The 21943-nt window shown below is 39.1% G+C and overlaps 1 long non-coding RNA gene across 1 annotated transcript; it reads left to right on the top strand.

Moving 5' to 3' along the window:
- Positions 1-864: 864 nt before the first annotated feature.
- Positions 865-20697, top strand: LOC309623440. Its single transcript, XR_014241388.1, has 2 exons — positions 865-20164; positions 20216-20697. It is a non-coding gene; the product is annotated as an uncharacterized lncRNA (long non-coding RNA).
- Positions 20698-21943: the final 1246 nt, after the last annotated feature.

Here is a 21943-nt window from a genome sequence, read left to right as displayed (position 1 = left end):
TAGCAAGTAGGCAAACTCACAAACAGAGAATCAGCAAATGTTGAGGATTGACTCTGTATGTATATATGTACGTATACATATGTACATATACGCATGTATATATACAAACACATGTATACATATGTGTATATACACATGTATATACACACATACATATGTGTATATATGTGTTTGTGTATGTGTCTGTGTATATATAGAGAGAGATTGCTACTATGAGTACAACAGCCATCTGTAGCAGATAATAACCCTGTCTTTATTTCATAAATGAAGAAAACTGGGGGATAGAAAAGTTAAGTAGCCAGCTGAAGGTTATAACACTGATAAATTATTTGAACCCAGGGATTCAAACTCCAGAGCCTCTCTTCTTGATACTCAGTAAGTGTTAGTTATTAGTTTTTGTTTTGTTTTTTCCTCTATTTTCAATACATTTTTATTGAGATATAGCATAAAGCAGAATTATGCACATATCATAAGCAGACAGCTTGATGAATTGTCATAAAATGAAGAAAGCCATGCAACCAGCACTGAGTTTGAGAAACAGATTGGACACCCTTGAAGCTCCTTGGGACCTCTTCCACTCACCAACTCCCGACCCCACCCCAAGAGCAACCACTGTCATGATTTCTTAGTAGTAGCTACGATTTAAAATGTGTAAAACGTGATTCACACCACCTAGATCTTAGTTTCTAATACCATTCTCCAATGAAAAGAAACAGGGCTCCTTGGAGACATATCTGATTCTAGGACTAAAGCAGGAAACATTCAAGATGAGCCTGGAGCATCTTGTAGTGCCAGAAAGTAAAAAAGTACTCAAAAAAAGAAAAGAAGTCCACAATGACAGGCGTATCAAAAGGACACAGGAGCCAAATGAGCAAGCTCCCAGAGGCCAAAGCCTGAACAATTTGAACAAGATAATAAATAAAATCTATTGGATTATAACCCAAAGTAGAAAATAAATACACATGAGTTCATGCTGATATAAATAAATGAATTGAATAAATAAATCAGTGGGGTAGAACAGACAAATCTCTTAAGCAGAAGAATTCCAAACAGTTTATGTAGATAATCAGTCCTCAAGAAGGTGGAAAATAGCTCTCCACTCCTTAAGTGTGAGCTCTGCATAGGTACTTCCTTCTAAAGAGTATAGTCCTCCAAGGTTGCCCCAGCCCTGAAGGCAGTCTGACCCTTGCTATTCTGCTCTTCGATGACTCCCCCACGCACAGGAAGTATCCTCGAATGCTGAAACACATCAAACTAAGAGTCAAGAGACCTTGAGTAATTGTCTTAATTCCAACACATACGGTTGGGCAAGTCATAAACTTCAAATCCTCAGATCCCTCTTTGCAAAACTGAGGAGAGAATTCCCTTTTGTCCTAATAAATTCTCCAAATTGTTACAAGTACAGGCTCTCTAGACTAAGTTCAAATCCCAACACTGCCACTTACTAGCTGTAGGACCCTAAACAAACAACTTGACTTCCTTCAGCCTTAAAATCCTCACCTCCAAAATAGGGATAATAGCAGTGCCTACATCCTTGAGCTTTTCTGAGGATTAAATGGCAAAATATATAAAAATTGTGTAGCACTTGACATTGAAAACAGTCTATACAGGCTAGAGATTAATCATAATAACAACAAGAATATACCTGTCCTTGGAAATAGAGTATATCCCTGGTTCACAGCATCCTCTCTCTCAGACAAGTCTTGACTGAACAGCACAAAGATCTCCTTTCTCTGGATTTCCTCTACTCAAGCTTTTACGGCTCCTCAATCCCCCATCTGTTGGACACATTCTTCCTTAAATATATTGGTACATTTAATTGACCAAGAGTTGAGTTCAACTAGCTTAGGAGTCATTTTGCCCTTAATCAGTATCTTTGCAAATCTCTACTCTGCCCCCTTATAACTCAGTGTCACAGTGTACTCAGAGGGCCTTCGCATTTTTCCTAAACCCACGTTCTCAAGGGACTCCTAGCCTCCAGTTTCGGCCATATGCTCTGACTGGAGAATCTCTGTGGTTTCTTTGAATACGCGAAAAATCCTATGATAAGATTTCAGTTATATAATACCAAATATCTATATAGAGATCTTTAACTCTTGATCTCTAGAAAGAGATAAATCAATTGAAAGAAAATGATATATAAGGCTGTTACCACTGCAAATTGAATAAAAATGTTAAGCACACTGATTTTTTTAAAGACAAAGCCAGGCAAAAATGTAATGTCTCATTATGGGTCTTTATTCACTGTGTAATTTCTATATATATATGTCATATATCCTAGAAAAAAATTAATTGTAGTTAAAATGACACTAAACCCGTATGTACTTTACTTTTACATTAAAATGTTTCTTTATTAAGGAACCAAAGTAAGCTATTCACCCTCTCCAGCTAAGACACAGACAACCTGGGCAGGCAATCATGATTACAATCCTTTAACCTCTGTCTTCTCGCTCATATGAATGCTTGCATGCCAAATTTTCATCAACTGTGTGATTTTACAAACTTTACCAACTAATCTGTTTTCCTATTGGTATTCATTATTAAATGTTTACAATGCACAAAAAAATAAACATCTATGTAACAAACACTAGTAAAAAAAATGGAATGTTGGTAATAAATTGAGCCCCTCCCTACTCAACAAGACTGTGAAATATGCAAAGAGGTTAATATAAATAATATTCAGTAGTTGCAGCACACGGGCCCAGTAGCTGTGGCTTGCGGGCTCTAGAGCGCAGGCTCAGTAGTCGTGACGCACGGGCTTAGTTGTTCCGCGGTATGTGGAATCTTCCCGGACCAGGGCTCGAACCCGTGTCCCCTGCATTGGTAGGCAGATTCTTAACCACTGCGCCACCAGGGAAGTCCCAATAACATATGTTATTACTTCGCAGTTTGTGTATTTATTTCCCAAATTATGACTATGTGGAAAGAGAGCCAGGCCAAGAAAACACTGGGCTTTCAATCCAAAAACCTGGGTTTAAATATCTGCTATTACTTCCTTATCAAACATGAGACTGGGAATGAATCAGGAAAATGCTACAATGAATCAGTCAGCATTAACCGCCAACAGGAGCTTAAGCAAGTCAGACATTTAATTATCTCACATATGATCAAACCTGAGGTTAAGTGGGTTCAAATTTGACGAGGTAACAAAGTGATGTCATCAGAAAGGTAAGTTTTTTCCTATCCTTTTTATCTTTTTTCTATCTTCTATCATCCCAAATATGATGTATTTTTGTTCTTAGGCATTTTGTCTCATGGCCCCAATCAAGATGGCTGCCATTGGTCCATCACTTTCTCACATAACCACCTTCAGGGCAGGAAGATAGAGTAGGGGTAGAACCAGAGAGCTCTCCTCTTGCACCTGACCCTTTCATAGAAGAGCAAAATCTTTCCCAGAAGCCCCAAAGTGGAATTCTACTTATGCCTCATTGGCCAGAACACATGGTCTGTCACATGGTTACCTTAACAGCCAGGGTAATCATTTTTCAATCATCCATAATTTTCAGAGAAGAAGAGGAAATGATTCAATTGCTTGTTATTCAAGTAACAGTGCCCATCAAGGATATATCTTGTCATTAATGAAGCCTTGTGTTAATATACACCTATACATGTACACACACAGTCACATATGTTTTGGTCATAAAATAATTGAGGTCCTTGTGCCCTTTTTGCAGCTCAGTGAAACAAAGTAGATATAATTGAAGGAAGATTCCTACCTTCTCAAGGAAAAAAAAAAAATTTGAGATGATTTAAGATGACTTTAAAAATTAATTTGCCAGTAAAAAATTACTCTTAAATATTCCTTAAACTTTGTACACATGCTTAAAAATAATAAAACTGTACATGTGATAATCACAATTTTAGTCATACAAGTCTTCACAGAATTTGCAACAATCGCTGGGATTTTACTACACCTGTAATTTTTTAGTTTCATTTTTTAATACATTACATTGTTATTGTTATTTTTTAAATAATTTGTTAGAGGAAATATGTAACCTTTTACAAAAGCAGTTTGGGTTGTAACCTGAACTTTTTCTCTTTTCAACTCTGATTTTTTATTGCTGTGGAGGAGATTAATGCAAAGTATCAAAAAAATAATTACTTTATATGCTCAGTTTCTACTGGGAATGAGGAAAATTCACTTCCTCTTATAAAAGGGAAAAATTATATAACCACAGAGACTGGCCTAAATAATGACTACAGGCCATTTGTAAAGAAATATGAGCCCCAAAAAAAGAAAACAGAAAGAAGGGCAAAGACAAATCTTCAGTGTGTCAAACAGCTAAGAAATATGTGAGAAGAAAACTCAACAACTAAACAAAGTAATTCAGGGACTTTAATGCCATATTGCTTAGGGAACAAAGTCTATGTTTCTAAAATGTGTAACAAATTCTAATAATTCAAGAATAAAAAGTAAATGCAAGTTAGATTAAGCAGGGGTCATTAATGGCTAAGGATTAGTGATCACTCATAGATACTAATTTATTTACACCTTGTACTACACATTCATCTTTTAAGATGATGTGTTATAATGTTGCTATAAAGAGTTGCTTATTTTGGGGTTGCTATTTAAAGGAAAGATACAAATTAAGTATTTTTTTTTTAAATCTTACTAACATTCCACACCTACTGGAACATGAGCTCCATGAAAAAAGGGACAGTTTCCAACTTGTTTCCTTTTGTACCTCCTTCATGTGGCATACAATAGCACTCAGTAAAGATTGATAAAATGAGCAAATGTTCATGAAATCATGAATACAAAAGGTCAGTGCCCTTAAAAGCAAATGGATGGAAATCAACTTTTTGTGCTAAGATTAGAGATACAGTAGCACGTAAAGGAACACTGCAAATATCTCAGGAGTCCAGGAAAAGTACAAAAAAACATTCGGTAATCAGGATCTGTTTCTCCAGAGAGCAGTCCTAAATCTTTATGCCACATTTAGTAACCATTTACTGAGCAACTACTTGCCTGAGACTTAGAATCATTTAGCTGAAAGATCCGGACTCTCTTCCCTTAAACTTTGACATATCTCAACCTTCTCTCAAGAGGAGACAGCTTGGCTTCCCACCCGCTTCCGTGTACACAGAACCTCAGGGAGAAAGGTTTCCTGCTACTTTCTCATTGCTCCTACAAACCAGAGTTCCCCCACCTGGAAGTAAAAACACCAGTGTTGAAACTTACATTATCTAGCCCTAGCGATCTCTTCCGTCAAATTCCCTGACATTTGTCGAGAATTTGGTTATCTACCCGCTACTTTTTCTTCTCTACCTCTATCCCCAAAAACTCTGTGTATGACATCCATGTCTTAAGATAGACGATTGATCTTACACTCTGGTGCTTAATCTCCTTGATCTCCTCAATTGCATAGACTTTTCCCTCTAAACCCAACTTAGACACCTCATTCCAGGGCAACTGTAGGTGTTTATCCTTTCTCTGAAATCATTAATTGAACTTTGCCTTCTATTACCACAGACTCCTGTTCTTCATGTCACTCCATGCTTAAACTTCTTCATTATTTTGCCCTAGATTTTAACATCTAAACTCTCACCTTGGCTCACAGAGCCCTCCGCAATCCATCCACTGCCCAACCTGACTCACTTTCTTTCTTAGCACCACAACCAGGATTTCTTTACAGACATCCTGAAAGACGTGTTTTTCCAATGTGGCTTCAGGCTTCTTAAGCGGTGTGTCTTTTGCTCTGCTTTCCCTCCTTTAGTTTACTCCGGTTCAGTTCCTCAAAACTGGTCTTAGAGTATGCATTCCTGTTGAAAGCCTTTCCGTGCCCCATCTGCCCAGTCTAGTTTATTTGCTCTTCCTCCTGGTTTCGAGAACATTCTTTGTACAGCATACACTGCCTAAAGCAGGGAGCTCACATTTGTAACTGCGACACCTAAGACAATATTAGGAACCTGGTAGCTAGTTCAAGCCTTGAGGATACTTTCCATAAAATATTGAGAACCAACAGTAGGGAAACTGAAAAATATCAGTAGTTCCAAGTTTAAAATTTTCCAATTATAGCTTTATGTTGGTCTGCTAATACTTTCAGGTGTTACCACTCACCTCTAGATAGTGACTGCATTTTTCTTTCTTATCGAAGATAAACACTGTATTGTTAGTACACAAAGATGATGATGATATTTAAGAGTTGAATGGAGGATGATCAAATGAGGCTAGGCTTTCAATTTGAAAGAGAGAAGGGAAAAGGGAAAAAAGTAAGTTTTCCCATAAACCTTAAAGAATCAACAAAGATAATTATGTCTCTTTCTGAAGGGGTGTTCTATAAAATGTGAAGAGACTCACCACTTGGTTAAAATTTTAGTTATCAACTGAATTATTTAAAACAAGAAATTTGAGAATTCCCTGGCGGTCCAGTGGTTAGGGCTCGGAGCTCTCACTGCCGAGGGCCCGGGTTCGATCCCTTGTCAGGGAGCTAAGATCCCTCATGCAGCGATGCGGCCAAATAAAAAAAAACACACAAACACAAGAAATTTGAGCTTGGTTCCATTTTCATACAGAAAGCAAATGAGCAAAACAGATCTTTAGAATTATCATACAATAAGAAGAAGAAGAAGAATGCATTAATTTCAAGCAATCAACACATTACTATAATGTTATTAAATAGACATTACACACAAATTTGGGTGATAACTGTCATGTAAGCATTTGTAGCTTAAAATAAAATTAGATCTAGTACATACAACACTTAGAGTCTTCTCTATACCAGGTCTTTAAAATCACCACCAGCACCCTAGTGGTCAAAAGATTAGAGTTGAAACTCAATCTGTACCATTAATTGTGGATTCCCACATTAGTCAATTAACCTCTCTGGGTCTCAAGTTTCCTCATTTGTAAAATGAGAAGAGATTAGATTTTTCAAACACCTTATTAATGGACAGAACTCTCTTCTTTTTCCCAAAGGAAATCTTACTGAGAATCCTCATAGAAACAATCTAAGACATAACAGCTCTGGTAAAGGCAACATGAAGATTTGGTCTTTCCCTTCTCCCTCTAGGCACACCCCAGAGCTCTGGGACAGAGTGTTGGAAAACTAGCAGCACAAGTGACCTTTTGGGTCTTTTGCAACAATTCTGGCAGGTCCTTCGGTGATCTGGTGAGTCTGGTTGAAACCAGGGTAGGTCTGCTAAGCTGAGCGCTCACCTCAGCTCACGTAGAAAATAATACATTTTTCCTATTTCTAACTCTGAAAGTGGAATGGGAGTTTTGTCCTGAAGTGGCCTTGGAATACTCTGTCCCCACCTCCCTGATTATGGTGTTGACTCCTTGAATGGCATTTCCAGCTGCCTACCTGCCTTGCCCCTCACTGATTCAGTTCCTCCAAAATCGCCCCCTGCTGGCTCTGTCCCCCGAGACCACTTGGCCTCAACTTGCTCCACTCCAGGTGTTGAGGAGTTCTCAACACCTGCAGCAGGCGCTATGATTCAAGAAACCTGGGTTATTGTCACCAGGAACGTCAGATTCCTCGATGACAATGGAAGGAGCTTTACAACGAATGACTTCATGGCCCTATTATGACCCCAAATCTCTAAATCTCGGTCTTGCTCAATTAAAATAACCCAGGGCTTTGCTTTTACTCTCACCCACATTCAGAGATCCACTGCAGATAATACTTAATTTTCTTCACTCTTATCCCTAAAACAAAGTGAGATAGTGCTTCCAAAACTAAATTTGGCTCATTGTAACTCTTTGGGGGAAAAAAAAAAAGAGAAAATTTCATTTGGTTGCTTCTATAACTTGTTTCAAAATTTGCCAAAGAATCGCCACAGAACTACTGCAGTTTAAAAAAATCTATTCACCCACAAAATGACCACAAATTTTTCAGCACCCACAGCCCAGTCGGCAGCAGATGCTCCATGGATCACCTATTATTGTCCCACTCTGGGACTCACTTGTAAAACCCTCGAACACACAAATAAACAACTGTCAGAGAGCAAACACAGAGCTCCCTCCAAGCTCAAGGAATTTGCATTCTCGGGCCTTTATCTGTCCACTGTCTAAATGTTTACCTGTCCCGTCCACGTTTTGCACATCCCAGACATGCGCCTTACACGCCTGAATTTTAAAAGCGAGAAGACAAATAAAGCATTCCGGGGGTCTCCTGGGTGATGGCCATTCAGTCCCTTTGCAATGGGCTTGATCCCCGCCAACTGTCTCTTCCCGCTCCTTCAAAACTATCTGCTGGGGCTCAGTAATCACTCCTTCCAAGGGGACCAGAGATGAGGGGACATTGAATTCCAGATCCTGGACTTCCTGTTCTAATGAGGTTTGTTGGGGCCCATCTAGTCAGTAAACAGCAGGTAGGGAAACAGTGGTTCTGCTTGCTGGGATGATGAAATAACAGACTCTTACTCACCGACTTCCCCTTGCTAAAGTGCTAGCTCACCGCAGGAGTCAGGCAGTGCCCTGTGGGAATGGAGAAAAGGACGGCTTATCAATCATACATGAGCCCAGAAAGCCCTAGAAATGTGTGCTTAAAGCCATCTTGAAATGGGGGAGGATGGAGAGGGGGATAAGTCACGTAAGTGGTGAGGGTATCAGATAAAAGAGCTTTCTCGGAACAGACACACATTCTGCTAAGAATTTCATTACACAAACTGAAGGCAGTCCATCTACCTTCTGGTAGATTTCATACTCAGAAATCCTGAAACAGGAAGAGTAGCAAATATAGCTCTTTCTGTAAAAAGGCAAGGGAAGGGAAATTTAAAAATGAAACAGAAGAACATTGATCAAGTGTGTGTGTGAGTTTTATGTCATCTTTATTTTTACTCCTTTCATTCTTCACCATTTATATCTCACAAACTGCCCCCACTGTGTAGGTACTAATTTCAAGGCAATGATTTTTTTCCCTCAAAATTTAATTTTCAATCTTTTTATCTCAATAGTACAGGACAACATAATTTCCACATCAATTTTTCAACATTTCAAGGAAGAGATGGCTCTAGAGAACACTTTCACGTATCACTGAATTTAACCCTTTCACTCAAACTTTCACTTTTGCATTAAATACCTTACTTATTATAAATTTCTCTTCCTTCTTTAGTAAAATATACAAGCATAATTCAAACGTTTCCTGATAGCTAAAGATCTTAATTATGAGCAAGTATTTTATCGTGCTATAATATAATCAGCTCCTGATGAGTCAAGGCATATAGGATGGTGAGTTTTCCTCTACCCAGACCTGGCAAGAGCCGTCCACCATTCTCACTGCCTGCTATTCACTGATAGCCTGTGTAAATCATCATCTTCATTTTGGGCCAAGCACCATTTCTGTACCTCTCCACCAGGCTGTGCCTCCCTTATTTTATTTTATTTTGCACTGCTTTATTTTACTCTACATCTGCCCTCTTCTCTAAGCTTCTTTCCCTGCCCTTCTCTTCCTTCGGCCCTCAGGCCGGCTCCAGCAGAAGGCTGTGCTGCTGGGTTCCGCTCTGATAAGCGACAATTTCACCACACTGAGGTGCAGGTATCCCCCAAGGTTTGTCTTATACCACTTCGCTTTTAGGAAAGACCTACATTAGTATCTGTTTTTACTAACCTAAAGAAATCCAAAGAAGATTTTTGATTTTACAAAAAAAAAAAAGCAAAAAAGAAAAGCGAAAAGAGCGTTCAGCGTTAATTTCACAGTGAGCCTTTATAGAGGCAGCTCAGACGCTGAGCAGCGAGGGTGGCCCCGCCCAACTCCTTCCCCCACAACCACACTCCATATCTCAGCATCAAAGCCGCCATAGCTTTGAACCGTGTCTGTGAGCATCTGTGCTTCATCTGGATTTATTTTGTGCATCTGTTAGCAAGATGTGTCCTAAGGTAGTTGCTTCTTCACTTTATACCATTTCATCTTACGAAAGGCTTCCTAGGAACCTGTGCTTTCAGACGGCGGGGGAAGCCTGTATTTAGGTCCCCACTCCCTTTTTTTTTTTTTTAATTTTACTTATCTTAGCTCATTTTGCTGTCAGAAATGCTTTCTTTGCCTCCCTCAGCACCTCCCAGTTTAAGGTTTGGTGCCATTCTGAGAATGAAAGACTGTCCCAAACACCCTCCAGATCATCCCGATAATCTCCAGATAGGAGATAAGGAATTGCCAGCTGAAGAAATCAGAACTGGTGGCCCTTTTATTAAAAATACCCTCACTATAAAAAGAGATGGAGGGGCTTCCCTGGTGGCGCAGTGGTTAAGAATCCACCTGCCAAGGCAGGGGACACGGGTTCGAGCCCTGGTCTGGGAAGATCCCACATGCTGCGGAGCAACTAAGCCTGTGCGCCACAGCTACTGAGCCTGCACTCTAGAGACTGCGAGCCACAGCTACTGAGCCCGCGAGCCACAACTACTGAAGCCCTTGAACCTAGAGCCAGTGCTCTGCAACAAGAGAAGCCACCGCAACGAGAAGCCCACACACTGCAACGAAGAGTAGCCCCCGCTCGCCACAATTAAAGAAAGCCTGTGTGCAGCAAAGACCCAACGCAGCCAAAACTAAAATAAATAAATAAATTTATAAAAAAAAAGAAAAAAAGAAAAAGAGATGGAACAGGCACATTTGGAGATGAATTAGAATTTTTGCTCTAAAAATGAAAAGCCTGTTATAAAATATCAGAAGTGAATTCAGCAGCATATATGCTACCCAAGCCTGAAAGTTGCATCTGCTCCTAACTGGTAACCCTCGATTAAACAGTGTATAGAATCCATTGCGCAATGGTCTCTCACTAGCTGTGTTCACCCACCATAGTTAGGCAGCACCATCTCACCCATGTCTTATATTTCTTCCTTTAAAGGGGGCACATCTGAGGACTGAGGCAGCCTGTTTCACCTTCCACAACCTCAAGCTACCAGAATTGTACTTGACAACAGTTTGTTGAAAATAAACAAAAATGCCAAGTTTTCATTTGCCTACTCAAATGTCCAAGCTACCTTCCTTGGGAAATGTTCATTTCAATTACATTTGACTTAAACTTTAGAGTAGGGGAGGGGAGGTGCACCTCTGAATTTTTCCTGCATTTCCACATTTCCATTCCTTTAAACGCTAAGTAGATATAATGATACTTAGGCAAGCCTAAGAAATAAGTTGAACTCTTCTGGAAAAGTACTAGTATATAATAATATCTTTCAAGGAGTTAATTTTCAAATCCCTTTAATGAATATAATCACCCGCCACCCTTTTTCTCCACTCCCCAGTCCATCACTTAAGTAATTAATTCTTTCATAGAAAGTGAATATATTCTGGTCCCTAAATGAGTTGGGAACCAATTTTCCTGGCCCACTAGGTGCCAGGAACAGCTGTATGGAGTTATTCACACCTTTGCCCTGCCCAAGCCACAGGTGGGGTGTGGAGCCATGGTTAATGCAGTGCTGTCTGACTGGAAGAATGGCGTGTGCTTGATTCTAATAGAAAATGCAGAAAACTTGTCAATTCAAATGCTAGATGAATAACCACATCTTATTCCACCCTGAAAGGTAACAGTGCTTTATCAGGAAAGCATGCAGCTCACCTTACCTATGACCAAATCACGCACAGCTGAACACCTCAACTGTTGGTTCACCCACTAAGGGGGCAGGACTTTGACTACCAAAACCAGCATTAGCTTGTCATCACAATAGCTGTCAGGATTTGAAGGAGATTTTGGAAGGCAAAGACCTTATATATGGCCAGAAATAATACAAATTTCAATATGAACAATCTTAAATGAACATTTAGTAGAAGTGTACCATTGTAAAAGGCTTATAGTAAATGAGAAGTCACAGATTCCTTCTGGAGTCTACGACCAAGAAAAAGATTTGCAACCAACCAAGCTTTGAGCCACAAAAGCTGGGTTGCTCAGTCCAACTTCAATTATTTACTGTATTAGTTTGCTAAAGGTGCTGTAACAAAGTACAAAAAGCTAAGTGGCTAAAACAATTGAAATTTATTGTCTCATTGGTCTGGAGGCTGGAAGTCCAAGATCAAGGGGTTGTCAGGGCTGGTTCCTTCTGGGCTCTGTGAGAATCTATCTGTTCCATGCCTGTCGCCTAACTTCCGGTGCTTTCTTTGGTGGAAATTTTTGGTGTTGTTGGCTTGTAGAAGCATTGCCCTGATCTCTGCCTTAATCTTCATGTGATATTCTCACAGTGTGTGCGTCTGGTAACTAAATTGCCCTTTTTTGTAAGGACGCTAGTGAAATAGATTAGGGCCCACCCTAATAATCTCATCTTACTAATTACATCTGCAAAGACCCTATTTCCAAATAAAGTCACGTTCTGAGGGTTAGGGTTTCAACGTATGAATTTTGGAGGGACACAGTCGAACCCTTAACATCTGCTCTATGAATGGATGCTAAGGTCCAAGAGAGGGGGCATTGATGCACATCACGGTAGAAGCTAACCTTCAGCAGGCCACTAGGTGTGTGTGTGGGGAGATGCAACGGAAACTGAGACATACACATGTGCAACTATGTGGAGTCTGTCATACCCTAACTTTGGTTTAAAGTTAATGAGTTTATTATATTCCGTATTTAGAATTGAGCTTCACTTCATCTGAATACATTCCAAAGAATGTGCAAATCTCCCTCCACTTACTTCCACCATAATCCTGCGTATGTCAATATGGTTCGGTGCTTCAGACAAAAGATTCAAGAGTGTCAATATGGCATTAGACACGCACTCTTTTTTTTTTTTTTTGGCTGCTTTGTGTCTTCGTTGCAGTGTCGGGCTTCTCATTGCGGTGGCTTCTCTTGTTGCGGAGCACGGGCTCTAGGCACATAGGCTTCAGTAGTTGTGGCACGTGGGCTCAGTAGTTGTGGCACGCAGGCTGAGTAGTTGTAGCTTGCGGGATCTAGGCACATGGGCTTCAGTAATGGTGGCATGCGGGCTCAATAGTTGTGGCTCGCGGGCTCTAGAGGGCAGGCTCAGTAGTTGCGGCACACAGGCTTAGTTGCTCCATGGCATGTGGGATCTTCCCGGACCAGGGCTTGAACCCGTGTCTCCTGCATTGGCAGGTAGATTCTCAACCACTGCGCCACCAGGGAAGCCCACAGACACCCACTCTTTACTTGGGACAGAGACAATAAGAAAGAGCTTGCACTAAGGTCTTTGTACATGGTATTTCCTTTCTTCACACACACAAAATACAGGTCTACTGAGGGTAAAATCCTTAAAGTAAAAACACGATCAAAATATGATTTTGAATTCCAAATAAGGTATGTAGATACACACCCTCCTCCAGGAGGTAGAGCATAATCCTTCCACTCTGTTAGATGTGAGCTAGATTTAGCAACTCACTTCCAAAGAAAGGAGAAAATAGTAATTCTACAGTGCAGAAACCTGGTAAGCATGATCTTAACCAAGTGATCAAATTAACTTCACCAACAGTGAGTCACGGACATCATGTAACCCCTGATACTTTGTGATGAGAAGGGCATTTCCTCTCTGGTTTTCTGCCCTTAAACCCATAACCTAGTTTAATCATGAGGAAAACATCAGACAAACCCAAAATTGAGGAATATTCTATAAAATATATGACCAATACTCTCAAAACTATCAAGAAAATGAAAAACAAGAAAATACTTCACAGACATGGGAAACAAACTTATGGTAACCAAAGGGAATAGTGGGGCAAGGGAGGGATGAATTAGGAGTTTGGGATTAACAGATACACACTACTATATATAAAATAGATAACAAACAAGGACCTACTGTATAGCACAGAGAACTATACTCAGTATAGGTCTTGTAACAACCTATAACAGAAAAGAATTTGAAAAAGAATATATATATTCTTATATAAATATATATTTATATATATTCTATATATATATATATATATATATATATATATATATATATATTGAAAAAAAAAAAGAAAATGCTGAGAAACTATCACAGAACAGAGGAAACGAAGGAGACAAGACACTAAATGCAATGGGGTATCCTGGATGAGATCCTGGAACACAAAAAGGATATTAAGGAAAAACTGGTGAAATCTAAATATACTTTGGAGTTTAGTTAATAAGAACATAGCAGTGTTGGTTACTTAGTTTTGACAAATGCACCACAGTAATGTAAGATAACGATATAAGGGGAAATTTGAAGCCAGGGTAGGGGTATATGAGACTCTATGCTCTCTTTGTAACTTTTCTGCAAACCTAAAATTATTCCAAAATAAAAAGTTTATGATAAAAATATACATGTATAGATATATATGTCATTATGAAGCAGAACATCAAGCCTTATTTCCTACAATATTCGTGAAGCTAAATATATTGATAAAACCACATTTAAATTCCTGTATATAATACAGAGTCTGAAGTATAATGCTTCAAGTTGGAACACAAAAGTAACAACATACTGCTACTTGTTTACTTTATTAAGACTTAAAAGTTTTCCTGTGTTCCAAAATGTTAAAGGGTCATGGACCATGTCATGGAGGATTATTCATGACACAAAACATACTGAAACTCCCTGCTCATAAAACTAAGGCTCTTATTCTTGAGATAATTCAAAAGATATCCTCTATCACATGTCAACATCACTCACCCTGAACCAAACAAAAAACATCCCAGTGGGTTTTTAAGTGCAGTTTTCTGCCCTAGATCCTGAGAGAAACTCAGTTGAATGGCTAGTCATTAAAGCTAACTCTGGGAGTGAAGAACCACAGTAGAGTTTACATGTGTTTTTTTCTTGAATCTCTGGTTTGAGAAAATTGAGAAAAATCTCAATTTTCCCATAGTTGTTCAAAATTTAAAGCTCTGGTTGTTTAGATTCAGTAGAACATTTTGTTTACACATATATGAAGAATACTAAATAAAAAGAATTTATTTCAAGGTTCATGGAATTTCAAAAAAAATAAAGCAGACATCCTCTGTAAAGTTGATGCATCATAAACTAACAGAGCATTGCACTCAGACCAGAGAGGAAAATTCTTTTTATGTTGAAGAAATAAAAAGAAAAAGTGCTTCTTTGGAGAATCTATCCTATTGCCTACACCACACAACAAATTTGGAAAAACTTTTAAACTGGCTTCCATGGGCATGTCAGCCTTTCCTAATCCCACAGTCCAATTGCCTATTTTGGACCTTGAAGTTGATTCATTCAGCCCGGTCATCATTAACACCTATAACAAGGTAGAAAGAATATTCTCTTCTATACTCTCACCATCCTTAGATAACTTAAATACCTGAATAAGGCACTTCTGACCCAGACCACATATAATGCAAGTTATGATTCTAGATGTTCCACCTCCTTTCTAATAAGCATCACTCACATACTTCAAATTCCCCAGGGTATTGTCCATGTTCCTCCCAAATATCATATGGTGAGCAAACATCTGAAAACAAAGTCCTGCTCTATAGCTCCTCATTCACAGGAGGTCTCCAGTGATACAGTCACATGTGTTCCTAAATATTCATTCATGTTACCAAGACCTGCAAAATTCACAGGGTCCAGTTACTACTGTCTTCTATCTCTCCCCTCCAACCATCCAACAAACAATTATTTATTGAGCACCTAATATGTTTGAGATTCTGCCAACATATAAATGCTACCAAATCAAGAAAAAACTGTTGACTTCCTATTTTCAGAGAATTGTGTTTCTTCTCAAAATTCCCTAGGAACCGTGATGGGCAGAATAAAGCCACCGCCCACCCACCCAAAGATGTCCTTGTCCTGATCCTCAGAACCTATGAATGTTTTGGGTTCCATGGCGAGAGGGGATTACTGTTGCAGATGAAATTAAGTTTGTTAATCAGTCAAACTTAAGATAAGGGGAATATCCTGAATTATCCAGGAGGGCCCAGTATAATCACAAGCATCCTTAAATGGGGAAGAAGAGGATAGGAGGTCAAAATCAGAGAGATTGCAGTATGAGAAAGACTCAGCTGACCATTGCTGGCTTTGAAGATGGAGGAAGGATCCGTGAGACAAGGAACACAGGCAGCCTCTAGAAGCTGGAAAAGGCCAGAAAACAGATTGTCCCCTAGAGCCTCCAGAAAGGAATGAGCCCTGCCAACACCTTGACCTTAGCCCAGTGAAAATCATTTCAGACTTCTGACCTCCAGAGGTAATAAATGTGTATTGTTTAAGCCACTAAGTTTGCTGTAGAAGTGATAGGAACCTAATAGGCACTTAAGTATAATCATTTTAAGGTTCTGTTTTGTTCACTGAATTTGTCCTCCAGAATTAATCCTTGGATTTTCATCTTGATGCTTTTCTTCCATGCTGGCAATCTTCTTTAAGTGTCTCAGGTTCTTTGTTAAATGTTCATATTTAGGAATATAACCTGACATTATAAGACATTGTATAGTTCTGTTTCCTCTCACCTGATTGGCAGTAATAAATCCTAGCTCTGTGCACATGGCCAAGAAGTAACAATGGAAAAGCCCTCTCTGGAGGGTTAAGTGTTCACACTGACCACCTTGGTGGCAGAATATCTGCAAAAATGGTCACCAACAATCTCTACCATCCATGTCTATGCATGCTGTATGAATGAGTGTTCTCCAGAGAAACAGAAACAATAGGATATGGAGAGAGAGAGAAAAAAGGGATTAATGATAAGGAATTGGCTCACATGATTATGGAGGTTGAGAAGTCTCAAGATCAATAGTCAACAGACCGAGGAAAGCTGATGTGCAGTCCAAATCCAAAGGCCTGAGAACCAGGAGAACCAAAGGTGTAAATCCCAGTCCGAAAGCAGGTGAGCTCGAGAATCAAGAAGAGCTAATGTTTCGGTCTGAACTCAAAGGCCAGAAAAGACCAATGTCCCAGCTCAACAGTCAAGCAGGAGGGGTTCCCTATGACTCATCCTTTTTGTTCTATTCAGGCCTTCAACTGATTGGATGAGGCCCACCCACATTAGGGAAGGCCATTTGTTTTACTCAGCAGACCAATTCAAATAATCTTCTCCAGAAACACTCTCACAAACACATCCAAAATAATGTCTGTCCAAATGTCTGGCACCCCGTCAAGTTAACACATAAAATTAACTATCACCCATGCCATTTCTCCCATCAAAAGGTAGTCTCTTTCTCCCCTCCTTGAACATGACCTAGCTTTGTGACCTACTATGACAAGTGGAATAGGGTTGAAGTGATGCCGTATGACCTTGCATCTCCCATTCAGCTACACTGATAGAATACTGGTGAAGAAGTTGTAAAACTAGTACATTTATATATTCCTGATAGGATTGCCAACTGATAGGTAATTTGATCATATATGGCACAAATAACAAAGACACCTAGCTCATCTAAGTTCTGCATTCTCTAGAAATGGACCTAATAAAAAGACTTGGGCCTCTGAGACCTTTTCTCTGTTATGGAATCTTGCCCATTTTGCCAGTGTGGACTGGTCCGTAGCAGCTCCTGGACCAAGCCCGGCCAGGATTAAGGTAGTTCTCTAGGACCTTTTTTCCTAGAGTTAAATCCTGTCTCTCGTTAGTAGAGTTTGGAGAGGCTGTGTTCCCTCTGGAGGGGGGAGGGAATAAAAGCTGACCAGCAAATGAATGAAATGAGGCTGACCGCTGAGACTTGGAAAGAAATAGTCAGAAAAAGCCCTGGGACATTTAAGTCCCTGGTTTCAGTCTTCCAGATGTGCTTTCCCATCCTACTGTTACACGCACGATCCTTTGCATCTAATAAATCCTCCCTTTATTTCTAAGCTAGTCAATGACACTTGAAAACAAATAGGTCCTTTTACATCAGATATCATTAAAAAGAGGCTTACAAATTTTTACCCACTAATTTCCTTTGTAGAATTTTCTCCTAAGAAAACAGTCAAAACCCTGGAAGAATCTATGTGCATAAAAAAGCATACATTGCAATATTTGTTTCCTTCGTAATAACATAACAAAAAATAGAGTCTAGATAGCCAGTTATATGGGGATTGTTAAATAAATGATATATTTTCATAACCAATGCCATTAAGAGTGTCGTGAGTCATTGAGTATGGTGCATATTTACCGTGTTTCCAGATTTTTTGTTATTACAAGCATAAGTAACATTTATAACACTAGGTTTTAAAAAGTCAGGGTAAATTATAAGTACAACATGATTACAACTCTTCTAAAAAATATGCACTGGAAAAAAGTCTAAAAGAAAATAACCAAAATTACAGTGTGAATAATACATGCTAAATCTTCTGGCACCATTTTACATTTTTACAGCAAGCAATCATTGGAAAAATGTTAGAAAATTAATAGTTATCCATTGCATAATTGAAGAATATGGCCTTTCTTTCTTTCAGCCCTCACAGGCTCAGGAAGTTGAGAGGTTATTTTGGTCATATAATGGTATAAATATTATATTCTAATTTATTGAATTCTTAATCACCATGTAAAGATGCAAATCATGTTCACTGCTCTTTGGTATTCAGTTAACCTATTTGTGCTTTACAAAACCAGAATGCAAATTGAGATGACTAGAGGCAAGGTTCACGTTATTCCACACCATTACTGTTTCTTAATCATGCAGTTAACCACCTAGAGTGACCAGTTTTTTTATGTCACATAATCATTCCGTTGGGGTAATTACAGATCTCCAGTTTCATTTTTAATCAACTTTTCAATGGAAGCAGAAATTCAGCAACTTAAGCCATTTTTCTTTTGCCATGTGCTTCCACCACTGAATAAAATCTTCTCTCTGTCCAACAATTATTAATAACTTCCAAATTACTTTTAAAAACTCTTAAGAATTATTTAATATTAGTGCAAACTACTCATCATTGTATTAAAAAAGAAGAATGAAAAAAATGAATCCCCACCCAGTAATTAATACCTGTGACTCACTCCCCCAGAAAGACAAACAAAGAAAAATGCTAGACAACTTTCCAGGAGACTCAAATTACTGCTCTAGAATTATTAAGGTAGTTATTACAAGTTAATTGAGTATCAGTTGATTATACAAAGGAACATTTACTGAGTCTTGTCGGAGTGTAAGGATTAAATTCAGCAAGCAGCCAGCTATTCAGGTAGCAGTCTGCTTTTTTCTTTTTCTTTTTTTTTATTTTTTTACATCCACCTCAATGTCTAGCTATCCTATGTATGATTCAGTCACTCAAGTCAGTTAATACATACCTATTTAGTGCTTATTATGTGCCATATACACAGTGGAGATCCAGAGAGGATTTTCCTGCTCAGATGATATTGACTCTCCATCATCCTCTGATGTCTCCATTTGCACTCAGAATCTCATATAAACTAATATTCACACATTGCTTTTTGATGGAGCCTGTGGCACCTGCTATAGGCCCAGGCCCCTGGACAAATCAGACACGTGTTTGTAGACTTAGCACCTGGGAAATACTTCTGAGTTTTTTGGGAAGCTTTTTCTTTATTAAAGGGCTAAAATTTAAAACTATTAGAACCTTGAGCTACACAATGCTGTGTTCACCCAGAGTCAGGCTGCCCGTAGGAAGCAAAGCTGAAAGTGACTAGCATAGGGACAGCTTCCAAGAGTACCAGCTCTTTCCTCCCATTCTTCTGTCAGGTCAATATTATGTTAAGTCATCAAGAAAGTCTTCCATCTTCTAAAATAATCAATCTTTTTCTCTCCCAAGGAAAAGGTTTGGACCTAATCAATTCCTCATCTATGGCAACTAACTTGGGGTAAGGTTGAAAGACTCAAACTGAGAGCAAATAAGGAGAAATTTATATATAACTAACAGCCAAAGTATTCACAGAAAAATGCATACTGAGATATCTAACTTTGTATTTATCAAATATGATGAAAAGGTTTTAACTCAGAGAACAAACAGGTTTTTAATGTTCTGTAAGCTGCATAGTCTGTTACTCTGCCTATGAAACAATGGAAACATGAAGATACCACTGCCACCACAAGTAAAGAATGAACCTCAGAATTACACCAATGGAGCCTAGACATGGAGACACATGGTCCTAATGACAACATTTCCACTCCTGATCCATTCTACAAGAAAATGAAAAAACGTGAAAGCAAGACAGAAGTCAAACATACAGATGACCAACAGGCACATGAAAGATGCTCAACATCACTAATTATCAGAGAAATGCAAATCAAAAGTTCAATGAGGTATCACCTCGCATCGGTCAGAATGGCCACCATTAAAAAAGTCTATAAATAATAAATGCTGGAGACGGTGTGGAGAAAAAGGAACTCTTCTACACTGTTGGTGGGAATGTAAATTGGTGCAGCCACTATGGAGAACAGTATGGAGGTTTCTTTTTTTTTTTTTTTTTTTTTTCTCCACACCGCCCCTCCCCTGGAGGTTTCTTAAAATGCTAAAAAGAGAGTTACCATATGATCCAGTAATCCCATCTCTGGGCATATATCTGGAAAAGACAAAAACTCTAATTCAAAAAGATACATGCAACCCAGTGTTCATAGCAGCACTATTTACAATCGCTAAGACACGGAAGCAACCTAAATGCCCATAAACAGATGAATAGATAGAGAAGATGTGGTATATATATACAATGGAATATTACTCTGCTATAAAAAAGAATGGAATAATGCCATTTGCAGCAATACGGATGGACCTAGAGGTTATCATACAAAGTCAGACAGAAAAAGACAAATATCATATGATATCACTTATATGTGGAATATAAAAATGATACAAATGAATTTATTTACAAAACAGAAACAGACACACAGACATAGAAAACAAATTAATGGTTATTAAAGGGGAAAGGAAGGAGGGGTACATTAGGAGTTTGAGATTAACAGATATACACTACTATATATAAATTAGATAAACAACAAGAACCTACTCTGTGGGACAGGGAACTATATTCAATATCTTGTGATATCCTATAATGGAAAAGACCTGAAAAAGAATATACATACATATATATATATTTATATGTCTGAATCACCTTGCTGTACACCTGAAATTAACAAAACATTGTCAATCAACTATATTTCAATTAAAAAATAAACGACAGGGCTTCCCTTGTGGTGCAGTGGTTAAGAATCCGCCTGCCAATGCATGGGACACGGGTTTGAGCCCTGGTCCGGGAAGATCCCACATGCTGCGGAGCTACTAAGCTCGTGCGCCACAACTACTGAGTCTGTGCTCTAGAGCCTGTGTGCCACAACTACTGAAGCCCGTGTGCCTAGAGCCCGTGCTCCGCAACAAGAGAAGCCATCGCAATGAGAAGCCCGTGCACTGCAATGAAGAGTAGCCCCCGCTCACCGCAACTAGAGAAAGCCCGTGCGCAGCAACAAGACCCAACGCAGCCAAAATAAATAAATAAATTTATTAAAAAATAAAAAATAAACAACAGAAATCACAGTCTTTTATAATCTAATTGTGGAAGTGACAAGCCATCACTTTTTTTTTTAAGGTTTTTTTCATTATTATTATTTTTAATTAGTTAGTTTATTTATTAATTTATTTATTTACTTTTGGCTGCCTTGGGTCTTCATTGCTGCACGTGGGCTTTCTCTAGTTGTGGTGAGGGGGAGCTATTCTTCATTGCAGTGCACGGGCTTCTCATCACGGTGGCTTCTCTTGTTGCAGAGCACGGGCTCCAGGCACATGGGCTTCATTAGTTGTGGCACGTGGGCTCAATAGTTGTGGCTCACAGGCTCTAGAGAGCAGGCTCAGTAGTTGTGGCACACGAGCTTAGTTGCTCCGCAGCATGTGGGATCTTCCCAGACCAGGGCTTGAACCCATGTCCCCTGCCTTGGGAGGCAGATTCTTAACCATTGCGCCACCAGGGAAGTCCCACAACCCATCACTTTTGCCATAGTCTACTCATTAGAAACAAATCACTAAATCCAGTGAACACTCTAAGTGAGGAGCTTGCACAAGGGCACATGATGGGTCTCACTGGGGGCCAATTCGGAAGCTACCTACGTAGAACAAAGAAGCATACTGAGCTCACATGAGATGATTTGTCTTGCAGGAAGAGGAACATTTCCTCCATCATAACTGAGTAGGAGAGGAAGATATAGGTACAGGTGGGGGTAGATTATTATAATTGATGGT

The sequence above is a fragment of the Balaenoptera borealis genome (genome assembly GCF_965194805.1).
Source record: "Balaenoptera borealis genome assembly, chromosome: 2".
Classification (NCBI taxonomy): domain Eukaryota; kingdom Metazoa; phylum Chordata; class Mammalia; order Artiodactyla; family Balaenopteridae; genus Balaenoptera; species Balaenoptera borealis.
This window is presented reverse-complemented; position numbering and strand designations above follow the sequence as displayed.